This window comes from Rutidosis leptorrhynchoides, chromosome 10 (genome assembly GCF_046630445.1).
Source record: "Rutidosis leptorrhynchoides isolate AG116_Rl617_1_P2 chromosome 10, CSIRO_AGI_Rlap_v1, whole genome shotgun sequence".
Lineage (NCBI taxonomy): Eukaryota > Viridiplantae > Streptophyta > Magnoliopsida > Asterales > Asteraceae > Rutidosis > Rutidosis leptorrhynchoides.
In genome coordinates, this window is record NC_092342.1 from 72,882,704 (window position 1) to 72,906,481 (window position 23,778).

Sequence of the window (23,778 nt, forward strand, 5' to 3'; positions counted from 1 at the left end):
GAAGTGTTTGAACACATATTGTAATTGTTAATATACATATGATGTTCTAAGATTTTGAATGATACAAATATTTTTGTGAGTTCCATGAATAGAAATGAGGTTCTAGGACAGTTTTGAAGTCAAAGTATAGTTTTGAAAGATGTAGAAATATAAGAGTGATGATTTCGGTTATATCTTGAATCGAATTCTGAGATTTCAAAATCAAAATATGTAATTAGATTTTGAATGAGTATGGTTGTTTTGATTTCTATAAAAGAATGTATATTGTTGTGAAAGTAGGGAGTATAATGGATGATTTGCTGAATCAGATTCGAAGAATGTAACATATTAATTGTGAATTTATATATCTCTCGGGTATTACCTACCCGTTAAAAAAAATTTCACAATTAATATTTTGTACAAAAGAATTTTATTACAGTCTTTATGGAAATATATATGTGTATATTTCTTCAGATATAATATAGATTTAATGAGTTAATATTAAATTAAACTCATTTGATTTATGGTTAAGGCTAGCATAGATAATTTCTAAACTTTAGAAATTACATAATCGTCGTAGAATGTTTTCCCAATGAAGTTATGAATCAGTACTTCATCGTTGTGGTATTCCTTGGTATCTACATGGTGTATGACGTCGATGCTCGTGGGACAGATTGTGAAGTTGAGGTTTGCGATGCGGTTGTTGTTGGTGGTGGTAATGGTACTGTTGATGTTGTTTATGGTGGTACTGGTTATGCTGCTGGTGCTGCTGCTGGTGTTTGTAACATTTGCACCATATTCTCCAAAGCCACTACCAAAGCGCGAAGCTCGTTGACTTCTTCTATTACACCGGGGTGATTGTCGGTTCGGACGAGCGGATAAATAAGATCTAGAATTTGGTGTAGTATATAATCATGACGAGATACTCTGGAAAAGAGAGAGAAAATGGTGTTTCGGACAGGTTCGCCGGTAAGTGCTTCAGGTTCATTGCCAAGAGGGCAATGTGGTGGATGGAAAGGATCGCCTTCTTCTTGTCTCCAATGATTAAGGAGGCTACGAACCCATCCCCAATTCAACCAGAATAGATGATGGCTGATTGGTTGATCCATTCCAGTCACACTGCTTTGGGAGCTTGAGTGGGATTCCATTTCGGAATCCGAGGAACTTGAACTGATGACGAATTCCATTTCGTACGATTTGATAAAGGATTTTTTTGATACGAAATGATTTTCCGGCTATCGGGTGGTATTCTAACTACATAGAATATCTATATATATATATATATATATATATATATATATATATATATATATATATATATATATATATATATATATATATATATATATATATATATATATATATATATAGATCAAAAGATTTCATAGATTACGGAGGAATTTACGGAATATGTCAGGCAAAGTTTACGGTAATAGATACGATAAGATATGATTTAGCAGATACGCTAAGATATGAATTTTGTCTATACACTATTCATGCAATCAATGCAGCAAGACGTGTCTAGACTAAGAATGATAAGCAGGTAATTTCCTAAGGATGGTAAGTAGATGATTTCCGACTAAAAATGATAAACAAAACTTTTGACATGCAGACACGGTCGAAGTCCAGACTCACTAATGCATCTTAACAACTATCAGTTAGACACACTAATGCAAGACCTGGTTCGCTAAGACCACCGCTCTGATACCAACTGAAAGGATCCGTTCATATACATTATAAACGATTCACAATAGTTGATTACATCGCGAGGTATTTGACCTCTATATGATACGTTTTACAAATATTGCATTCGTTTTTAAAAGACAAACTTTCTTTACATCAAAAATTGACGGCATGCATACCATTTCATATTACATCCAACTATAATTGACTTAATATTAATCTTGATGAACTCAACGACTCGAATGCAACGTCTTTCAAAGTATGTCATGAATGACTCCAGGTAATATCCTTAAAATGAGCTAATGCACAGCGGAAGATTTCTTTAATACCTGAGAATAAACATGCTTAAAAGTGTCAACCAAAAGGTTGGTGAGTTCATAGGTTTATCATATCAATCATTTCAATATATTAATAGACCACAAGATTTCCGTTTATAAATATATGTACACTCGCAAGTGTATAAAAGTATTCTATAAGTTGTAGGCACCCGGTAACAAGCCTTAACGTTCATGTTTTACCCTCTGAAGTACACCAGATCAGGTGTGTTTAATATAACCTCGAAGTACTAAAGCATCCCATAGTCAGGATGGGGTTTGTCAGGCCCAATAGATCTATCTTTAGGATTCGCGCCTACCGTACATAGACAAGTAGTTTAATGTTACCAAGCTAAGGGTATATTTCTGGTTTAAACCCACATAGAATTAGTTTTAGTACTTGTGCCTATTTCGTAAAACATTTATAAAACAGCGCATGTATTCTCAGCCCAAAAATATATATAAAAAGGGAGTAATGAAACTCGCAATACTGTATTTCGTAGCAATTATGTATATGACGGCACTGAACAAGTGCAGGGTTTGTCTCGGATTCACGAACCTATATTAAGTATATATATTTATATGTTGGTCAATATCTGTCTAACAATTTAGGTCAGGTCGTAGTGTATCACAATCCTAATGCTCGAGACCGACATGCAAAAGTCAACAAAAGTCAACTTGACCCAAAATGACTTCCAAAATCTATACATGTTTATTATATAACTTATATATAGTCGTTTTATATATTTAAATATATTTATCAGATCTTATTATACTAAATAATACAAGTCATTTATTAATAAATAAAAATTTATATTTAAATTCATATATGATAAAAATGTACTTTTATATATCTCAAGTAATAAAATTTATAAAATTCACTTAATATCATAAAAATATAGTGGTATGTATTATTAATGTAATTATATTACGTGTGGTAAAAATATCTTTGTACGCATATTTATTTGATTAAATAATATTGATAATAATAATAATGATAAAAATAATAAAATGATAGTTTCAATAAAAATATTAATTTTTAGTAATAAAAATAATTTTAGTAATAACATCAACTGATACCAATTATAATAATCGTTTTAATAATAATATTAAAATTAATAATAATTCAGTTGACCATATCTTTTAATCCGTTCATCGAACCCACACGATTTCTAAATGAAAAGTTATTAATTTTTCCTTAGCTTTTCAACGACATGCATATCATATACCTTATCTTAGTAGCATATGTATCAAATTCGTGATTTATCATAAACTATTTAACGACGAAACTAAGCATACACACATGCATAATCATATATACTCGAGCACTAGTCAGGGATACACTATTAATATATAAAAGATAAGATATGAATGCTCACGTATCAATATTGTGATTCAATATTGCAGAAAAGTACGTAGACGCAACGAAAATGATAAAAGTTAGGTTGACCTCACGAGCAATACCCTCGAACAATATCCATAACCTCCATAGCTATAACCCATAATTTCCTTAGCTCTATCCCGTTTGAAAACTTATTTTGAAATCGTCTGAATATAACTCCGTCGTAGTATTTTATGTATACTAATAATATCTTGAAATAATACTAAGTAAATATATATATATATATATATATATATATATATATATATATATATATATATATATATATATATATATATATGTAATTCGATTGAGAGAGTTTAGAGAAATATATTTTCAAGTTTCTATGAAATAATGAAACCTATTGAATTCTATTTATAATAGATTTTTGAATTATTAAAGTGAATTATTAAAGTATGAATTATTAAAGTGAATTATTAAAGTATGAATTATTAAAGTGAATTATTAAAGTATGAATTATTAAAGTGAATTATTAAAGTATGAATTATTAAAGTGAATTATTAAAGTATGAATTATTAAAGTGAATTATTAAAGTATGAATTATTAAAGTGAATTATTAAAGTATGAATTATTAAAGTTAAAGTAAAGTAAAAGTAAAGTAAAAGTAAAGTTAAAGTATAGTAAAAGTATAAAACTATGTACGTATAATACGCGTATAAATATATTTAATATTAATTTAAATCGTTATATCATAAAACATTTTAGAAAAGTAGAATTATATATATTCATAATAGGTTTCAAATTTTTAAATTACAGTCTGTTGGTGAAGCATGGGATAAAGTCCAAAGGTTTAATAAACGTATGAAATCATCTTAATGAAAAATGTCGAGTTACTTAACTTGTCGATATCCAACATCTAAGTTATTTACACTCCACGTTCTTACTTATAGATCACTTTACCATTTCCCGAATATTGTCAAAAAGAATAGATTTCTTAAATCACAGTGGACCTCATAACATTGGCCCGTAATCATATCATAATGTATCTGATAATTTAATCATTTGATATTATCTCTTAATTCTGTCGATAAATATATCGAAACAAATACGTTCATGAAAAGTATCATATATATCAAATACTTTGTTAATGTTTTCAGTTATTATATATTATATATACATATCTATATATACATAATTGTTCGTGAATCGTCGAACACGGTCAAAGGGTAATTGATTACATGAATGTAGTTCCAAACTTTTTGAGATTCAACATTACAAATTCTGCTTATCGTGTCGGAAACATATAAAGGTTAGGTTTAAATTTGGTCGGAAATTTCCGGGTCGTCACAAAAGCCTTGCTTTGAGGACATCCAGTAAACAACAAAATCGTCAGTACCTTCAGTTAAAGATAGAATCGGGGTTGTGGTCAACTTCTCTTTCAGAATCTTGAAAGCAGATTCTTGTTCTTCGGACCACTCAAACTTCTTCCCTTTTTTAGTTAGCTTCGTAAGAGGTTTGGCAAGAAGGGAAAAATCCTTATGAATCTCCGATAATAACCGGCAAGTCCAAAAAATTGACGAATATGCTTCGCAGTCTTTGGTATCTCCCAGTTCTGGATAGCGGTAATCTTAGCTCGATCGACATGTATTCCATTATTATCAACAACGTGTCCGAGGAATTGTACGGTTTTGAGCCAAAACTCGCACTTAGAAAACTTAGCGTAGAGTTGTTCCTTTCGTAAGAGTTCAAGAATCACGCGCAGATGTTGCTCATGTTCCTTCTCACTCGTGGAGTAGATCAAAATGTCATCAATAAAAACAATGACGAATTTATCGAGATAAGGTTTGCAGACACGGTTCATGAGATCCATGAAAACGGCAGGAGCATTGGTCAAACCAAAAGGCATGACACAGAATTCATAGTGCCCATAGCGAGTGCGAAAAGCAGTCTTAGGAATATCAGATTCCTTGACTCTAAGTTGGTGATATCCGGACCTCAAATCAATATTTGAATAAACACTTGACCCTTGAAGTTGGTCGAATAGATCATCAATACGTGGCAACGGATAACGGTTCTTGATAGTAAGCTTGTTAAGTTCGCGGTAATCAATGCACATCCTTAACGTACCATCCTTCTTTTTAACAAATAGAATAGGAGCTCGTCATGGGGACGAGCTTGGACGAATGAAACCTTTATCCAATAGTTCTTGGAGCTGGTTGGAAAGTTCCTTCATTTCGGAAGGTGCTAAATGGTATGGTGCTTAAGCAATAGGAGCAGCACCGGGAGCTAAATCAATTTGAAATTCAACTTGTCGAGGAGGTGGAAGACCAGGAAGATCTTCGGGAAACACATCGGGATAGTCTCTAACCACTGGTGCATCTTCAATACGCTTCTCTTCCGATTCGATCAGCTTAACGTGGGCTAGAATGGCTGGATAACCTTTCATAAGGTATTTGCGGGTTTTGATATAGGAGATGATATTGAGATTAGAACCACTCTTTTCACCTTGGATGATGAGAGTATCTCCATTCCCCAATGGAACATTAACAGTTTTATCGTAACACATGATAGCAACATGTAATGGACGTAACCAATCCATACCAACTACGACGTCAAAACTTCCGAGTTTGACCGGCAAAAGGTCTCTCTTAAATTCTTTATCGGCTAAAATTAGGTTGCAGTTTTTATAGATTTTATCGACTTGCATGACCTTTCCATTGGCTACTTCTACTAATCTTTTAGTTTCTAAGGGTTGAGGCTTTTCAGCAAATACGGTACAATAATCACTAGACACGTAACTTCTGTCGGCACCAGTATCGAATAAAATAGTTGCATAGAAATTATTGACAAGATACGTACCCGTGATAACTTCATCTTCATCTCGGGCTTCAGCAGCAGTAATAACAAATGCACGACCCTTCGCAGCAGTAGCATTAGCTCCAGTAGCGGGATTATCTTTCTTCTTAGGACAATTCGGACTAATGTGTCCCTTCTCTCCACAAGTATAGCATGTAGGAGGAGCTTTGGCCAGAACAATAGCCTTATCCTTCAGAGGAGTCTTACACGTCTTAGCAACGTGTCCCACTTTCTTACATAACGCATAAACTGCAGTACACTTCTCCGGGTGATGCCTCTCACAACGAATACAGAAAGGATAAGTACCCTTATAATTCGACCTTGTACCATCCGCAGGCTTCTTATTATCATTCTGAGCCGAACCTTGAGATGGCTCAAACTTCCTCTTACCATCATTACCCTTGGTTTCAACTTGCTTATTGGTCGATGCCCTTCTTCTCTGGCCAACATGAGATTTTGTGCCATGAGAATCACATCATCCAAAGTAACCTTCTCAGCAGCAATAACATTCCCTTTAACATCCTCGGGAAGACCTTCAATATACCGCTCAATTCTTCTAGCTTCAGTAGGAAACATTTCAGGACATAGAATAGAAAGCTCCAGATAACGATTGGTATAGTTCTCAATATCAGTACCCTTGACCTTGAGTTCCCAGAACTCAGCTTCAAGTTTTTAAACTTGACTTCGAGGAGAGAATTTGTTGACCATCATGCTTTTGAGTTCATCCCATGGAATTGCATTAGCATTATCAATTCCTACGGACTTGGCACGAGCAGTCCACCAAGTTAAAGCATTGCCACCCAATGAGCTAGTGGCATACTTTACTCGATCGTTATCACCACAGTTGCAAATACGGAAAATAGATTCCATCTTCTCGAACCAACGAACTAGTTCGACAGCTTCTTCAGTCCCCTTAAATGCAGGAGGATGACAGTTTGAAAAATCCTTGTAGGAACAAGGTTTTGGTTGTGGATTAGCATGGTTAGCTTGGGTGTTGCCTTGGGCGGCAGCGAGTAACTGTTGGAATTGCTCAGTAGTTAACACAACATTGTTAATGGTAGGTGTAGCTGAACGAACCATGATGTCACTACATAAAAGTGAACATAAGTCGGATAAGTTAACAAATGTGAGCAATTACAAGTAGGAATAAGATAAAGTATTAATATCACATGATATAAATAAAACACTTTATTTTATTAAGGAACTAGGCATTAAATAAGCCTTTTAATATATGATTCGGAAATAGAAATAGTTTTAAGGCATAGCCTTTACATAGATGGAAAATAGAAAGATAACTAAAGAATATTAAGATTCATATTCCTTCTTCTCATCCTCAACCTTCTTCATAAACTTCTCAACTTTCTCATTCTTCGCCTTTTGTTTCTCATGCAGGAACTCGAGATTATCATAAAGGTTAGAAACTTCATTGTTGATTACATGGTACTTGTGGGCCCTTATAGAAAGTTGATTATTCACGCGGTTTTCTTCCATCTTCAATCTAAGGTCAACATCTTCTCTTAGGTAGGAGAGAGATTGCTTCCCCCATCGGGTATTTCTATCACCTTCATACTTCACCAACTTTATCTCTTTCTTTAGTTCAGCATTTTCCTCCATGAGCTTCTTGATTGCTAGGTCTTTTTCCTTCATTTGAACATCGATCCTTTCAATATGGCGAATTAGGTCATCGGTAGTTTTTCGCAGATTCATGAGCTCGTACTTGGCATCAACTTCATCGTAGGAAGGAGATCGGGATCTTTTCTTTGACGACCCAGTATCTTCAAGACATTTCCTCTTGTCTTTATTCCTCGGGGTTGGATAGTATTCAGGAGACCCATGTAACTTTAGAGTAGTATTTGGGCTATAATTTGGTGAGGGAGGACTACCAAAGCCATAAGGTGGACTTTAGACTGGTCTTTCTGTGGAAGACCTTTCAGTATCTTTTTCGGTTGGCTTGAAAAGATTCATTTTGGTCGTTTGATGATAATTAGACATCCTAACATTAGGAAGGAGATTTTGATCAGTTTTAGGATAGGATTGTAAGGCATATGTTTTAAGATTACAAGGCAATCCTAAGTGCTTTAAAGTCTAAGGCAGGAAAGGTTATAGTTTCCTAGATTGCTAAGGCACCCTAGCTAACAAGTAAGGCATACATAAAAATGCAATCCTGGTTCTCTATAACAGCCTGGTTATCCTCTGATACCAATCTGTAACGTCCTCCCAATAGGGTCTGGAAGGAACGTCACTATTATCAAAACATACCAACATATTATAATAAACGAGAACAATACTAAATGATGAATTTAACTTTAATGAGTACGCAGCGGAAAATGAAATGTCGTTACAATGACAGGAATAACAATATCGTAAATGTTCACATGCAGAAGTAATAAATGCGATATCTCTTGATCCTATGTCCAAGTAGCATCACATAAGCAGTAAGTATAAGAGCTTGAATCAAACAGCACCTGAGACAAAACATGCTAAAGTGTCAACCAAAAAGGTTGAGTGAAGTTCATAGGTTTAACAAAAAGTTTGTCGTTGTTTTAGACCACAAGATTTAGTTTGTAAAGTTGATCTTCCGCAGGATCAAAAAGTTATGCCAATGCGTGATATTTAGACTAAACGTTCAAGTTTTTGCCCCATGACAAGTTGTGTCTGTCCTTGTCGGTTTAATTTCATTATTAAGTAATACAATGACTTGGTCAAATGTATCGGGGATGTTACTCCCGATAGGCCTACCCCCAATAATTAAGCATGCCGCAGCAATTAAAAATATCACTGTAGGGACTTAGTCGGACATAGCCGGGTATAGCATAGTTTAACAGTTTGGTACTTGTGTCTAAAGTGTAAAAAGTAAAAACCGCATGTGTCTCACCCTAAGTAAAAGTAAGTAAGTTTGCTAGCAATTAAAGAGGGGCTATGAATTCACCTTAGTAAGTAGAGAGAGTGTTATTCCTCGGAATAAAGAGTTGAACGAGTGAGCAGGAAAGTCAACCTATTGACATTTAAGAGTAGTTAAGTGTTTTGCCCATGTTTAAGTTTAAGTATGTGTTTAAGTATAGTTTGTTTTACTAAGTTTCTATTCCTAGTAAGTTACTATTTTTATAAAGTTTCCAATTTTAGAAAGTTTCTTATTTTACTAAGTTTCTATGACTAGAGAGTTTCTACTTTTATCAGTGTTTTCCATTTTAGGATACTTGTCGTATTAGATAAGCTTCCAATCACCCCTTTCCATTCGAATGGCTAATTTAGATCTAGGGGCTTGAGCCATAGGACCCTTTAAATCGGAAATCCAAACCCTCTGCCTAGAATCTTATAGAAACCATTCGTCAAGAAAGTTCGAAGATCTATACATCTCTAATACATATCCCAAAATATTTTTATGTTACAATATAAGTAGTAGGTTATAGGTGCTAGTAATAGTAATAGTGTATACATGTTATTTATTTTATTTTTAATTGCATATAATTTATAACATTATTTACATATTTCGGAAAAAATAATAACCGAAGTAAAAAGTAAAAAGTAAAAAGTAAAAAGTAAAAAGTAAAAAGTAAAAAGTGAAAAGTAAAAAAAAAAGTAAGAAAAGAATACTTACTATTAGTAATTCTTTAAAGAGAGAATGAGAGAAATTTTGGTGTGAGTTTGAATGAGAAATGAGGGGTATTTATACTTGAAAAAATTAGGTAAAAAGAATAAAATAATTAAAAGAAAAAGAAATATTTAATTCTTAATGGGATTTTAAAATTAAAAAGTATTAAATGTTAGGTTATGGGATAATGCACAAAATAAAATAATAAAAGTAGTTTTTCCATTAAAATTTTTAATTAAAAAGAAATTTATTTATTTATTTTTTATTTATTTTTTATTTATTTTAAGGATTTTTTTTATAAATAAACAAATTGATTTAATGCTTTTCCAAGAATATTTGTCAATAATATTTTATTTTATTTTTATTTTTTTATTTAATTAATAAATACAAATTCTGCATAAAAATAATAAATAATTCGGTATTTTGTATTTTTAATAATAATTATGATTTTAATTATTAAACTATAGTTTTAGTAAGTTTGTAAATATTATTACATTTATATATAATCGGATTTATTATATAGTTAAATATATAATACATTAACTAAATAATAAAAGTGATACAAAGTTTATATACTTAGTTAAATTATGTCAAATTATATAAATTAATAATATACTATTTATTTAAGCGTACATTGTTGACTAAAAATTACTATTCGGTCAATATTTAATTGTATATAACAACCCTTAATATATATAGTCAGACATATAACCCTAAGGTTAATTCAGTAATTTAGAAGTCGAAAAGTGAGGGTTGTTACAGTGTGTCTTATCGAGTTTGTTAGGATGCATTAGTGAGTCTGGACTTTGACCGTGTTTACTTGAAAAATGATTGCTTAACAAATTTTGTTGGAAACTATATATTTTTAACTTGTGAATATTATGTGATATATTAATCTCTTAACGCGTTTGATATTATGTGATAGATGTCTACCTCTAGAACAAGTCTCATTGACTCACCTAATAATAATGAAGAGTCAAATGTAAATTGGAATGATTCGTGGACTGATTCACAAGTTCCCGAAGAGGAACCGGAAGAAGAGTCGGAACCGAAAGAAGAATCGGAACCGGAAGAAGAATCGGAACCGGATGAAGAAATAGAACCGGTGGGGGAAATAATAAAACGGTTAAGTAAAAGAAAATCCTCAACCAACCGACCAAGGTTAATTATGGTCAATGGTGTTTCCGCCAAGGAAGCAAAATATTGGGAGGATTACCAATTCTCCGATGAATCGGATTCCGACGAGAATTCCGATGATGTTATAGAAATTACCCCAACTGAATTTAAAAAGGCAAAAGAAAATAATAAGGGAAAGGTCATAAAAATAGAGAAATCTAATTCCAACCCCGATGAACTTTATATGTATCGTCAACCCCCGAAGTCCTTAAGTTGTAATAATGACCCGGGAACCTCTAAACCACCAGGTTTTTCTAAACCAATGTGGAAAACGACGGCTCGTATTAGGGGAACATCATATATCCCTAGAAACTTGGCAAAACGAACCAAAATCGAAGAAGAAGAAACAAGCGAGTCGGAATAAGATAGTTGTATTCGTGTGGTGTAATATATGTAATATAGTGTGCTTATGCTTTATGATATATGTAAAAATTGCTTGTATTAATAAGTATTTTTTTTTATGAATCTAACTCTTGTCTATTTTACAGTATAAAAACACAAAATGGATAGACAACTCAATATTTTAAGAGACCTACCCGGAGACATGATTGATGAAATCTTGTCTAGAGTCGGTCAGAATTCTTCGGCACAACTATTTAAGGCGAGATCAGTTTGTAAGACATTCGAAGAACGTTCTAAGAATGCCTTGGTTTATAAAAGGCTTTCGTTCGAAAGATGGGGGATATCACATTGGGAAATCCATAAGTTACGATGTGTTTACTTTGACGCATATATTGCGGGGAACCCAAATGCTATTTTACGCAATGGGTTAAGAAATTATTTTGACTCAATATATCCGAATATTGGACTTCGTGATTTAGAAAAAGCGGCTAACATGCAACATAAAGAAGCATGTTATGCTTACGGATTAGTAATGTTCGCTTCTCACCAAAGTGAGAACAAGAACATCGGGCTACAACTATTAAACAAAACGTTCCCACAAGTGACGGAGTCGGTAATTGGGGTAAGAAATGAGGTTTTAGATTGTTACGGGACTGTTGGACATTACGTAACCCTCGTCCCTTTGACGACGTTACAACACACTGTCTTATCAATGGCCATAACGGTTATGTTCCACAAGACCGAGGATGGGAAGTAATCCTAGTAAAACCAGAATGCATGACTTGTTTCTGGACGTATGAATTACGTGTCTTTATTGCCTTTGCTGAACGACTTGTGTACTAGCTAGAATTATCTTCACAACCATCTTGTATCAAATTTATTGTGTGCTATATTTCATGCTATATGTAAAATAAGCGGTATTGTAAGTTTGTAAAATATTGTGTAAAAGTTTGAACGCGAAATATTATTATAATCAGTTTTTCATATAGAATTGTAGTAGTTGAATTGTATATTAGCTACTAAGTATGAACTTAACGGGTAGGTACTACCCGAATTTAAACTTATAAAATGCTAATATGAAGAAAAAGCTTTTATAAATGAGTTCATATTATGCTACGAAATACTATTAACTACTCTTAATATTCTGTATGACTAACTTGTTCCATTTGACTATTTTGAAGGAAATGGCACCGACTACTCGACACACCGTGAATATGAATGAAGAGGAATTCCGTATTTTTCTAGCTTCAAACATAGCCGCAGTGCAGGCTGCGCTACATACCAACAATAACCTTGGATCTAGCAGTACAGGAAATCGTGTAGGATGCACCTACAAAGAATTTACTGCCTGCAAACCTTTGGAATTTGATGGAACCGAAGGACCGATCGGATTGAAACGGTGGACCGAGAAGGTCGAATCGGTGTTTGCCATAAGTAAGTGTACTGAAGAGGACAAAGTGAAGTATGCTACGCATATCTTCACAGGTTCTGCGTTAACATGGTGGAATACCTATCTAGAGCAAGTGGGACAAGACGATGCGTACGCACTACCGTGGTCAGCATTCAAGCACTTGATGAACGAGAAGTACCGTCCCAGAACCGAGGTCAATAAGCTCAAGAAAGAACTTAGAGGGTTACGAACCCAAGGATTTGATATTACCACGTACGAAAGACGATTCACAGAATTGTGCCTATTGTGTCCGGGAGCATTCGAAGATGAGGAAGAGAAGATCGACACGTTTGTAAAAGGATTACCGGAAAGAATCCAAGAAGATATAAGTTCACACGAGCCCGCCTCCATACAAAAGGCATGTAGAATGGCTCACAAACTAGTGAACCAGATTGAAGAAAGAATTAAAGAACAGACTGCTGAAGAGGCCAATGTGAAGCAAGTCAAAAGAAAGTGGGAGGAAAACGGTGATAAGAATCACCAATACAACAACAACAGCAATTACAACAATAATTGCAACAACTATCCCAACAATCGCAACTAGAACAAACGGCCCAACAACAACAACAACAACAACAACAACAACAACAACAACTACAACAATCATCCCAACAACAATAATAACCGCAACAACAACAATAATCAGAAGCAGCTATGCCAAAGGTGTGAAAAGTATCACTCGGGGTTCTGCATCAAATTTTGCAACAAGTGTAAAAGAAATGATCATAGCGCGGCGAAGTGTGGTCTACGGACCAGGGGTTAATAGAACGAAAGGAACAAATGTTGTCGGAACGAGTAATGGCGAAGCAAGTAGTGTCGGAGCAAGTTATGCCAATGTAGTTTGTTATAAATGTGGAAAACCGGGCCACATTATTAGAAATTGCCCAAACCAGGAGAACACAAATGGACAAGGCCGCGGAAGAGTTTTTAATATTAATGCGGCAGAGGCACAGGAAGACCTGGAGCTTGTTACGGGTACGTTTCTTATTGACAATAAATCTGCTTACATTTTATTTGATTCGGGTGCGGATAGAAGCTATATGAGTAGAGATTTTTGTGCTAAATTAAGTTGTCCATTGACGCCTTTGGATAGTAAATTTTTACTCGAATTAGCAAATGGTAAATTAATTTCAGCAGATAATATATGTCGGAATCGAGAAATTAAACTGGTTAGCGAAACATTTAAGATTGATTTGATACCAGTAGAGTTAGGAAGTTTTGATGTGATAATCGGTATGGACTGGTTGAAAGAAGTGAAAGCAGAGATCGTTTGTTACAAAAATGCAATTCGCATTATACGAGAAAAAGGAAAACCCTTAATGGTGTACGGAGAAAAGGGCAACACGAAGCTACATCTTATTAGTAATTTGAAGGCACAAAAACTAATAAGAAAAGGTTGCTATGCTGTTCTAGCACACGTCGAGAAAGTACAAACTGAAGAAAAGAGCATCAATGATGTTCCCATTGCAAAAGAATTTCCCGATGTATTTCCGAAAGAATTACCGGGATTACCCCCACATCGATCCGTTGAATTTCAAATAGATCTTGTACCAGGAGCTGCACCAATAGCTCGTGCTCCTTACAGACTCGCACCCAGCGAGATGAAAGAACTGCAAAGCCAATTACAAGAACTTTTAGAGCGTGGTTTCATTCGACCAAGCACATCACCATGGGGAGCTCCTGTTTTGTTTGTCAAGAAGAAAGATGGTACATTCAGGTTGTGTATCGACTACCGAGAGTTGAACAAACTTACCATCAAGAACCGCTACCCACTACCGAGAATCGACAACTTATTTGATCAACTACAAGGCTCGTCTGTTTATTCAAAGATTGACTTACGTTCCGGGTATCATCAAATGCGGGTGAAAGAAGATGATATTCCAAAGATTGCTTTCAGAACACGTTACGGTCATTACAAGTTTATGGTCATGCCATTTGGTTTAACTAATGCACCAGCTGTGTTCATGGACCTTATGAACCGAGTGTGTGGACCATACCTTGACAAGTTTGTCATTGTTTTCATTGATGACATACTTATTTACTCAAAGAATGACCAAGAACACGGTGAACACTTGAGAAAGGTGTTAGAAGTATTGAGGAAGGAAGAATTGTATGCTAAGTTTTCAAAGTGTGCATTTTGGTTGGAAGAAGTTCAATTCCTCGGTCACATAGTGAACAAAGAAGGTATTAAGGTGGATCCGGCAAAGATAGAAACTGTTGAAAAGTGGGAAACCCCGAAAACTCCGAAACACATACGCCAGTTTTTAGGACTAGCTGGTTACTACAGAAGGTTCATCCAAGACTTTTCCAGAATAGCAAAACCCTTGACTGCATTAACACATAAAGGGAATAAATTTGAATGGAAGGATGAACAAGAGAAAGCGTTTCAGTTATTGAAGAAAAAGCTAACTACGGCACCTATATTGTCATTGCTTGAAGGGAATGATGATTTTGTGATTTATTGTGACGCATCAAAGCAAGGTCTCAGTTGTGTATTAATGCAACGAACGAAGGTGATTGCTTATGCGTCTAGACAATTGTAGATTCACGAACAAAATTATACGACACATGATTTGGAATTAGGAGCGGTTGTTTTTGCATTAAAGACTTGGAGGCACTACTTATATGGGGTCAAAAGTATTATATATACCGACCACAAAAGTCTTCAACACATATTTAATCAGAAACAACTGAATATGAGGCAGCGTAGGTGGATTGAATTATTGAATGATTACGACTTTGAGATTCGTTACCACCCGGGGAAGGCAAATGTGGTAGCCGATGCCTTGAGCGGGAAGGACAGAGAACCCATTCGAGTAAAATCTATGAATATAATGATTCATAATAACCTTACTACTTAAATAAAGGAGGCGCAACAAGGAGTTTTAAAAGAGGGAAATTTAAAGGATGAAATACCCAAAGGATCGGAGAAGCATCTTAATATTCGGGAAGACGCAACCCGGTATAGGGCTGAAAGGATTTGGGTACCAAAATTTGGAGATATGAGAGAAATGGTACTTAGAGAAGCTCACAAAACCAGATACTCGATACATCCTGGAACGGGGAAGAAGTACAAGGATCTCAAGAAACATTTTTGGTGGCCGGGTATGAAAGCCGATGTTGCTAAATACGTAGGAGAATGTTTGACGTGTTCTAAGGTCAAAGCTGAGCATCAGAAACCATCAGGTCTACTTCAACAACTCAAAATCCCGGAATGGAAATGGAAAAACATTACCATGGATTTCATCACTAAATTGCCAAGGACTGCAAGTGGTTTTGATACTAGTTGGGTAATATTTGACCGTCTCACCAAATCAGCACACTTCCTGCCAATAAGAGAAGATGACAAGATGGAGAAGTTAGCACGACTGTATTTGAAGGAAGTCGTCTCCAGACATGGAATACCAATCTCTATTATCTCTGATAGGGGTGACAGATTTATTTCAAGATTCTGGCAGACATTACAGCAAGCATTAGGAACTCGTCTAGACATGAGTACTGCCTATCATCCACAAACTGATGGGCAGAGCGAAAGGACGATACAAACGCTTGAATACATGCTACGAGCATGTGTTATTGATTTCGAAAACAGTTGGGATCGACATCTACCGTTAGCAGAATTTTCCTACAACTACAGCTACCATTCAAGCATTGAGATGGCGTCGTTTGAAGCACTTTATGGTAGAAAGTGCAGGTCTCCGATTTGTTGGAGTGAAGTGGGGGATAGACAGATTACGGTTCCGGAGATTATACAAGAAACTACCGAGAAGATCATCCAAATTCAACAACGGTTGAACACCGCCCAAAGTCGACAAAAGAGCTACGCTGACATTAAAAGAAAAGATATAGAATTTGAAATTGGAGAGATGGTCATGCTTAAAGTTGCACCTTGTAAAGGCGTTGTTCGATTTGGTAAACGAGGAAAATTAAATCCAAGGTATATTGGACCATTCAAGATTATTGATCGTGTCGGACCAGTAGCTTACCGACTTGAGTTACCTCAACAACTCGCGACTGTACATAACACTTTCCACGTCTCGAATTTTAAGAAATGTTTTGCTAAAGAAGATCTCACTATTCCGTTAGATGAAATCCAAATCAACGAAAAACTTCAATTCATCGAAGAACCCGTTGAAATAATGGATCGTGAGGTTAAAAGACTTAAGCAAAACAAGATACCAATTGTTAAGGTTCGATGGAATGCTCGTAGAGGACCCGAGTTCACCTGGTAGCGTGAAGATCAGATGAAGAAGAAATACCCGCATCTATTTCCAGAAGATTCGTCAACACCTTCAACAGCTTAAAATTTCGGGACAAAATTTATTTAACGGGTAGGTACTGTAGTGACCCGAACTTTTCCATGTTTATATATATTAATTGAGATTGATATTTACATGATTAAATGTTTCCAACATGTTAAGCAATCAAACTTGTTAAGACTTGATTAATTGAAATATGTTTCATATAGACAATTGACCACCCAAGTTGACCGGTGATTCACGAACGTTAAACTTGTAAAAACTATATGATGACATATATATGGATATATATATATAGTTAACATGATACTATGATAAGTAAACATATCATTAAGTATATTAACAATGAACTACATATGTAAAAACAAGACTACTAACTTAATGATTTTTAAACGAGACATATATGTAACGATTATCGTTGTAAAGACATTTAATGTATATATATCATATTAAGAGATATTCATATATGATAATATCATGATAATATAATAATTTAAAATCTCATTTGATATTATAAACATTGGGTTAACAACATTTAACAAGATCGTTAACCTAAAGGTTTCAAAACAACACTTACATGTAACGACTAACGATGACTTAACGACTCAGTTAAAATGTATATACACGTAGTGTTTTAATATGTATTTATACACTTTTTAAAGACTTCAATACACTTATCAAAATACTTCTACTTAACAAAAATGCTTACAATTACATCCTCGTTCAGTTTCATCAACAATTCTACTCGTATGCACCCGTATTCGTACTCGTACAATACACAGCTTTTAGATGTATGTACTATTGGTATATACACTCCAATGATCAGCTCTTAGTAGCCCATGTGAGTCACCTAACACATGTGGGAACCATCATTTGGAAACTAGCATGAAATATCTCATAAAATTATAAAAATATGAGTAATCATTCATGACTTATTTACATGAAAACAAAATTACATATCCTTTATATCTAATCCATACACCAACGACCAAAAACACCTACAAACACTTTCATTCTTCAATTTTCTTCATCTAATTGATCTCTCTCAAGTTCTATCTTCAAGTTCTAAGTGTTCTTCATATATTCTACAAGTTCTAGTTACATAAAATCAAGAATACTTTCAAGTTTACTAGCTCACTTCCAATCTTGTAAGGTGATCATCCAACCTCAAGAAATATTTGTTTCTTACAGTAGGTTATCATTCTAATACAAGGTAATAATCATATTCAAACTTTGGTTCAATTTCTATAACTATAACAATCTTATTTCAAGTGATGATCTTACTTGAACTTATTTTCGTGTCATGATTCTGCTTCAAGAACTTCGAGCCATCCAAGGATCCGTTGAAGCTAGATCCATTTTTCTCTTTTCCAGTAGGTTTATCCAAGGAACTTAAGGTAGTAATGATGTTCATAACATCATTCAATTCATACATATAAAGCTATCTTATTCGAAGGTTTAAACTTGTAATCACTAGAACATAGTTTAGTTAATTCTAAACTTGTTGGCAAACAAAAGTTAATCCTTCTAACTTGACTTTTAAAATCAACTAAACACATGTTCTATATCTATATGATATGCTAACTTAATGATTTAAAACCTGAAAACACGAAAAACACCGTAAAACCGGATTTACGCCGTCGTAGTAACACCACGGGCTGTTTTTGATTAGTTAATTAAAAACTATGATAAACTTTGATTTAAAAGTTGTTATTCTGAGAAAATTATTTTTATTATGAACATGAAACTATATCCAAAAATTATGGTTAAACTCAAAGTGGAAGTATGTTTTCTAAAATGGTCATCTAGACGTCGTTCTTTCGACTGAAATGACTACCTTTACAAAAACGACTTGTAACTAATTTTTCCGACTATAAACCTATACTTTTTCTGTTTAGATTCATAAAATAGAGTTCAATATAAAACTATAGCAATTTGATTCACTCAAAACGGATTTAAAATGAAGAAGTTATGGGTAAAACAAGATTGGATAATTTTTCTCATTTTAGCTACGTGAAAATTGGTAACAAATCTATTCCAACCATAACTTAATCAACTTGTATTGTATATTATGTAATCTTGAGATACCATAGACACGTATAAAATGTTTCGACCTATCATGTCGACACATCTATATATATTTCGGAACAACCATAGACACTCTATATGTGAATGTTGGAGTTAGCTATACAGGGTTGAGGTTGATTCCAAAATATATATAGTTTGAGTTGTGATCAATACTGAGATACGTATACACTGGGTCGTGGATTGATTCAAGATAATATTTATCGATTTATTTCTGTACATCTAACTGTGGACAACTAGTTGTAGGTTACTAACGAGGACAGCTGACTTAATAAACTTAAAACATCAAAATATATTAAAAGTGTTGTAAATATATTTTGAACATACTTTGATATATATGTATATATTGTTATAGGTTCGTGAATCAACCAGTGGCCAAGTCTTACTTCCCGACGAAGTAAAAATCTGTGAAAGTGAGTTATAGTCCCACTTTTAAAATCTAATATTTTTGGGATGAGAATACATGCAGGTTTTATAAATGATTTACAAAATAGACACAAGTACGTGAAACTACATTCTATGGTTGAATTATCGAAATCGAATATGCCCCTTTTTATTAAGTCTGGTAATCTAAGAATTAGGGAACAGACACCCTAATTGACGCGAATCCTAAAGATAGATCTATTGGGCCTAACAAACCCCATCCAAAGTACCGGATGCTTTAGTACTTCAAAATTTATATCATATCCGAAGGGTGTCCCGGAATGATGGGGATATTCTTATATATGCATCTTGTTAATGTCGGTTACCAGGTGTTCACCATATGAATGACTGTTATCTCTATGTATGGGATGTGTATTGAAATATGAAATCTTGTGGTCTATTATTATGATTTGATATATATAGGTTAAACCTATAACTCACCAACATTTTTGTTGACATTTTAAGCATGTTTATTCTCAGGTGATTATTAAGAGCTTCCGCTATCGCATACTTAAATAAGGACGAGATTTGGAGTCCATGCTTGTATGATATTGTGTAAAAACTGCATTCAAGAAACTTATTTTGCTGTAACATATTTGTATTGTAAACCATTATGTAATGGTCGTGTGTAAACAGGATATTTTAGATTATCATTATTTGATAATCTACGTAAAGCTTTTTAAAACCTTTATCTATGAAATAAAGGTTATGGTTTGTTTTAAAAATGAATGCAGTCTTTGAAAAACGTCTCATATAGAGGTCAAAACCTCGCAACGAAATCAATTAATATGGAACGTTTTTAATCAATAAGAACGGGACATTTCAAATTGGTGAAGTCCATTTTAGGTGACTAAATGGGCGGGTCGTTGTGTTAGATAGAAACACTCGGTTAAGGGTGTTGGCGTCAAATTCTCTTGTAGAGAATGTATGTTGATTGTGTGTATATCTATATGCGTATTATAGGTAAAGCTTGCTCGGTTGCGTTTGGATGTGAATTACATACATGACTTGTGCGGGCAATCCAAGGTGAGTGGAATAATTATGCGTGTACGTATATAATGTATTTATTTGTGTAGCGTGAGATGTGAAGTGTCGACGTGTTAAGGCACCACGTTTCACGTGATGAGTGAAGTGTCGACGTGTTAACACACCACTCGGGGTGAAACATCGACGTGTTAAGATGCCATCCAAAGTAATTGATGAGTGAAGTGTCGACGTGTTAGGACACCACTCGGGGTGAAGCATCGACGTGTTAAGATGCCATTCCAAGTAATTGATGAGTGAAGTGTCGACGTGTTAGGGCACCACTCGGGGTGAAGCATCGACGTGTTAAGATGCCATCCCAAGTAATATGAAGAGTGAAGTGTCGACGTGATAAGACACCACTCAGAGCGAAGTATCGACGTGTTAATATGCCACTCCAAGGAAAGACGAGTGAAGTGTCGACGTGTTAAGACACCACTCGGGGTGAAGTGTCGACGTGTTAAGACACCACCCGGGGTGAAGTATCGACGTGTTAAGTGTAGTGACCCGAACTTTTCCATGTTTATATATATATTAAATGAAATTGTTATTTACATGATTAAGTGTTTCCAACATGTTAAGCAATCAAACTTGTTAAGACTTGATTAATTGAAATAGGTTTCATATAGACAATTGACCACCCAAGTTGACCGGTGATTCACGAACGTTAAAACTTGTAAAAACTATACGATGACATATATATGGTTATATATATAGTTAACATGATTTTATTATAAGTATGTATCTCATTAGGTATTTTAACAATGAGTTATATACATAAAAATGAGACTATTAATTTAAGAAACTCGAAAACGATAAATATAACGATTATCGTTATAACAACGTCTTACTAGGTACATATGAATCATATTAAGATATTGATACACTTGGTTAATTATGTTAAATGATAAGTATATATATTATTAAGTGTATTAACAATGAAATACATATGTAAAAATAAGACTACTAACTTAATGATTTCGAAACGAGACATATATGTAACGATTATCGTTGTAACGACATTTAACTGTATATACATCATACTAAGATATATTATATATCATAATATCATGATAATATAACAATTTAAAATCTCATTTGTTATAATAAACAATGGGTTAACAACATTCAACAAGATCGTTAACCTAAAGGTTTCAAAACAACATTTACATGTAACGACTAACGATGACTTAACGACTCAGTTAAAATGTATATACATGTAGTGTTTTAATATGTATTCATACACTTTTGAAAGACTTCAAGACACTTATCAAAATACTTCTACTTAACAAAAATGCTTACAATTACATCCTCGTTCAGTTTCATCAACAATTCTACTCGTATGCACCCGTATTCGTACTCGTACAATACACAGCTTTTTGATGTATGTACTATTGGTATATACACTCCAATGATCAGCTCTTAGTAGCCCATGTGAGTCACCTAACACATGTGGGAACCATCATTTGGCAACTAGCATGAAATATCTCATAAAATTACAAAAATATGAGTAATCATTCATGACTTATTTACATGAAAACAAAATTACATATCCTTTATATCTAATCCATACACCAACAACCAAAAACACCTACAAACACTTTTATTCTTCAATTTTATTAATCTAATTGATCTCTCTCAAGTTCTATCTTCAAGTTCTAAGTGTTCTTCATAAATTCCAAAAGTTCTAGTTTCATAAAATCAAGAATACTTCCAAGATTGCAAGTTTACTTCCAAGTTTTCTAAATCCATTCCAAGTAATCATCCAAGATCAAGAAACCTTTGTTACTTACAGTAGGTTATATTTCTAATACAAGGTAATAATCATATTCAAACTTTAATTCAATTTCTATAACTATAACAATGTTATTTCGAGTGGAAATCTTACTTGAAATTGTTTTCGTGTCATGATTCTGCTTCAAGAACTTTCAAGCCATCCAAGGATCCTTTGAAGCTAGATCTATTTTTCTCATTTCTAGTAGGTTATCCAAGGAACTTGAGGTGGTAATGATCTTCATAACATCATTCGATTCATACATATAAAGCTATCTTATTCGAAGGTTTAAACTTGTAATCACTAGAACATAGTTTAGTTAATTCTAAACTTGTTCGCAAATAAAAGTTAATCCTTCTAACTTGACTTTTAAAATCAACTAAACACATGTTCTATATCTATATGATATTCTAACTTAATGATTTAAAACCTGGAAACACGAAAAACACCGTAAAACCGGATTTATGCCGTCGTAGTAACACCGCGGGCTGTTTTGGGTTAGTTAATTAAAAACTATGATAAACTTTGATTTAAAAGTTGTTATTCTGAGAAAATGATTTTTATTATGAACATGAAACTATATCCAAAAATTATGGTTAAACTCAAAGTGGAAGTATGTTTTCTAAAATGGTCATCTAGACGTCGTTCTTTCGACTAAAATGACTACCTTTACAAAAATGACTTGTAACTTATATTTCTGTCCATAAACCTATACTTTTTCTATTTAGATTCATAAAATAAAGTTCAATATGAAATCATAGCAATTTGATTCACTCAAAACGGATTTAAAATGAAGAAGTTATGGGTAAAACAAGATTGGATAATTTTTCTCATTTTAGCTACGTGAAAATTGGTAACAAATCTATTCCATACATAACTTAATCAACTTGTATTGTATATTATGTAATCTTGAGATACCATAGACACGTATACAATGTTTCGACCTATCATGTCGACACATCTATATATATTCCGGAACAACCATAGACACTCTATATGTGAATGTTGGAGTTAGCTATACAAGGTTGAGGTTGATTCCAAAATATATATAGTTTGAGTTGTGATCAATACTGAGATACGTATACACTGGGTCATGGATTGATTCAAGATAATATTTATCGATTTATTTCTATACATCTAACTGTGGACAACTAGTTGTAGGTTACTAACGAGGACAGCTGACTTAATAAACTTAAAACATCAAAATATATTAAAAGTGTTGTAAATATATTTTGAACATACTTTGATATATATGTATATATTGTTATAGGTTCGTGAATCAATCAGTGGCCAAGTCTTACTTCCCGACGAAGTAAAAATCTGTGAAAGTGAGTTATAGTCCCACTTTTAAAATCTAATATTTTTGGGATGAGAATACATGAAGGTTTTATAAATGATTTACAAAATATACACAAGTACGTGAAACTACATTCTATGATTGAATTATCGAAATCGAATATGCCCCTTTTTATTAAGTCTG